The sequence below is a fragment of the Egretta garzetta genome, unplaced genomic scaffold (genome assembly GCF_000687185.1).
Source record: "Egretta garzetta isolate BGI_Z169 unplaced genomic scaffold, ASM68718v1 scaffold553, whole genome shotgun sequence".
NCBI lineage: Eukaryota > Metazoa > Chordata > Aves > Pelecaniformes > Ardeidae > Egretta > Egretta garzetta.
In genome coordinates, this window is record NW_009259328.1 from 1,072,044 (window position 1) to 1,075,660 (window position 3,617).

Here is a 3,617-nt window from a genome sequence, read left to right on the forward strand (position 1 = left end):
CACCAGGGAGGAGTCACAAAAAATTCATTAGCCAGATTATTGGGTAGTGATCTAACAGCTACCATAATAGGATCTCACCGAAGTCCAAACTTCATTACACCAGACTATTTCCCTCTGTAAGAAGTCTTTCAATTTGTTATGTTTGATACACAGGAATAAGAACAAAAATCCATTTCAAGAGCAAGTTGCTGATACTCCAGTACTGAGCTGTTATTTATCATACAGGCACTTCCAGTATACTTGAGAAATACCTGGCAGGGGATTCAATTCCATATTTATGCCACACTTCTCTGCAGTGATATAAGGGGTCTGATGCACTTTGCTGTATTTCACACACAGCTGCTAAACTTGCAGGCAAACATGCACCATCCCTCTCATCTGTGTGACTCCAGGTCAATATCCTCCTCCACAATCAGGCTGTGAGAGGACAGACCCAGACCAAAACCGAGCTTGTTATTTATCTTATCCCAGTGGTAAGAAGTGGACCAGCTCTACAGAATAGCCAGAAGAATGAGAGCTACATACCATCTCGAGGGCAATCTTAAAGCATAGTGCTTTTAGAAAGCAGAAGCTGTCCTAGCACTTCTAAAAATACAATCATTAGTATTAAACTCTTGGGACCAAGAGCCCAGGCGTCCTGAGGAAGTGGGTGAGAGAAGCAGCATGTGCACTGGAATCAGGGCAGGAATATTGATCATCACAACTGCAAAACAGAATTCAACTTTTTGTGGTCCTCTGACTACCCACTGCTGAAATACCAGTTAGATTTTTTTCAGACAAAACTATTCTTCCTAAGCTACATAACTCCCGCTCTCTGCTGTTAGCCCTATAACTGCAGTTTTAGGTGAAAGAGTGAAAGTAAAGGATAGCTGAGTCAGTGCAGATATTTTAGGAAACAGGAAGAACTCCAAGAACTTTTTTGCCTCCCAAGGGACGGTGTTACAAAAGATGGTCAAATTCTGTGCTTGAGAAGAAAACCAGAAACAGTTAAAGCAGCAATGTATCAAACCCAGACTGCTTCTGAATGGGATCCTAATGGCTTTCTACTTTTGCTCCACCTTTCAGGTGACGTGAAAGGTAAGTTCAGAATCAGCCTGGTCGTGCTGGGCATACCCATGAGGTCCCTGCTGGAGCAGGAGGACCCTCCTTCCTCTTTTCTCACAGCTCCATGGCTAGCATGGATGCTAGACAGCTATTGGCACTGCCAGGTCACACAGTGTCAATACAACATATTAGTCAACTGCTACTCCCACACCGAATATCACAGTCCCCCATTTATTTCAGTTCAGTAACTCTGGTGTCAGCCATCAGCTGCTGCACCGTAAGCCTGCTGACCCTTTTTCAGGTTTTGATCATCTTTTTTATCTCTGGCAAAAGGCACCAGCAATTACACCGCACTGGTTGGCTTCTATTACTCTTGGTCAGTGAATACTCTGTTCCTTCATGGGAAGGCACATTCTCCAGCATCATGGATCAGAAAAAAGCACTTTGTGTTCACTAACCATTTTGCTTCAGCTATACACTAACCTTTTTGAGAAACTACTTTAATTTATGTTAAAAAAGAAAAAAAGTAGGATAAATGCAGCCTGATACACATTCTTGCAAGATATGATATCAAGCATCCAAGCATTCAGCTTGTTCCACTCTGTGCTGTGGCTGTGTTCAATTAATTTGGTAGAATTTACCGATCCTGCACAAAAAAACCACTGTTCTATTTCCTTTATTTCCTCATCTTGCCAGTTCTAATAATATCCAAATTTTCTTCCTAACAGCAGACCACGTGTGCTTGAGTGTACACAATGCTGAAGATTGTTCAACAGAGGGAATTGTAAACTAGTCAGGGTGATGATCCAGTAAAATGGCAGAAAAGTAGAAGCTAAATAGTAAAGAACAGAAGAGAGAAGGACACAGGGCAGGAAGAAACTGATAGAGAACACAGCGGACAAACACCCCATAAAACTGTAACTAGAACCACAAATAAAAGATGGAGGAAAAATAAGTGGTGAGGGAATTTGGAAACACAAAGGAAGTCTACAATTAGATTGGCAACTCATCAAGAGCAGCCTGGAACCCATTCATCATGGAATGCAATATTATGATTTTTCTGACACTAGACCCCACTTGTAAATGTAAAAAAAAAAGCATTCTATAGTCCATTAATACCTACCGATATCCAACTGACATTGGCAACTAGGTTTTCTGTATGTGTTCACCTGTGTGAGCTAGATGCTGATGTTTGCAAACTGCACATACAGGTGCCACCCTCAAAAGAGCTGCCTAGGCTGCACCTCTCAAAAGAGACTCCCACATGCTAAAGCAGTTTGCCTCTTTCAAGTCTCCCGGAATGCTTGCGTTCACTTTGTTCATTTAAGTTTTCTGTTACCTCACTTAACCCCTCCAGACATGCCTCATCAGGCATCTGAGGGTGCAGGTTGCTTTTAATGCTGTTCTATAATCCAGGAAATACAAATCCATCTGGTGACAGCCACATACTCTTGGATTTTGCAAAGGATTCCTTACAGGCAGCAACCACATCCACTGGGTTAAATGTGTCTGACAAATACGACAATAAGTGAATCTGTTCTTTGGTTCCTACAAAAAGAAGGGAGAGGGGGCCATAAGGTACAGAACCAGTATAATTTCTTTCCTTAAGACTGAAAGTAATCATAGATCAAAATTATGCAATATATACATAATTAAATATCAAAAAATGTTTTTAGATATCATTCTATTATGATCCAATGATGGATTTAATGACAAGTGGTATTATGGAATCTCTGTAAAAAGAAACGTCTTTAATATTATTTGCACAAAAAGATAATTGTAGTTCCTATCATGAACAGTTTTCACAGAGCTATAGTAATTAAGATTCAAGCCAGACATCCAGACAAAAGCAGATAAATGTGGTTCTTCAAATGTGTTCTTCAAATCACTTAATACTGCATACACCAACACTGTGATTACTTGAATTCTCTCCCGCTGATAAATGTGTGGGATTCAGAACTGCAAGTGACCGCCTAGGTTATCAAAGTCTGCAGTCAAAATGACAGCCCAAGTCACGGAGACAAGACAGCTTGACTACAATGAACAGCAGTAAGAGCAGACTTTCACACCAGAGTACCTCTCAGACTGAGATAATTTTGGATACCAACTTCCCTTCCTATGCACTAACATGGGAGTTACTAGTGTAAACCTATTTAATTCATCCCTCTCTTTTCAGCACTGCATACAGCAAGCAAAGATCTTCCAGTTATGTGTCCCAACTCACCTTTGCCATTTCCTGGCGAGGATGCTTCTTTGCAAGTTCTGCAGAATTCAGGCTCTGAGAGCTGTGGTTGAAGACAGATTTGCTATCAACAGGAGAAATCCTGAAAGCTTCAAACTCTGGCTTTTTCATCTTTCCTTGGAGTTGGCACACAGCACCAATGTTAGCCTGCAAAGAGAGATTACATCTGAATTCTGTCTGAATTGGTAATTCAGAGTGTTACAAAAAAATACAAACAAGCTAATGATTCTGTAAACACCAGAGAAAAACTTTTAACAAAACAAAAAAAACCCTTAAAAAAAAAATATATATATACAGATTTATTACACAACAGCTCTTTGTTAATAAAATA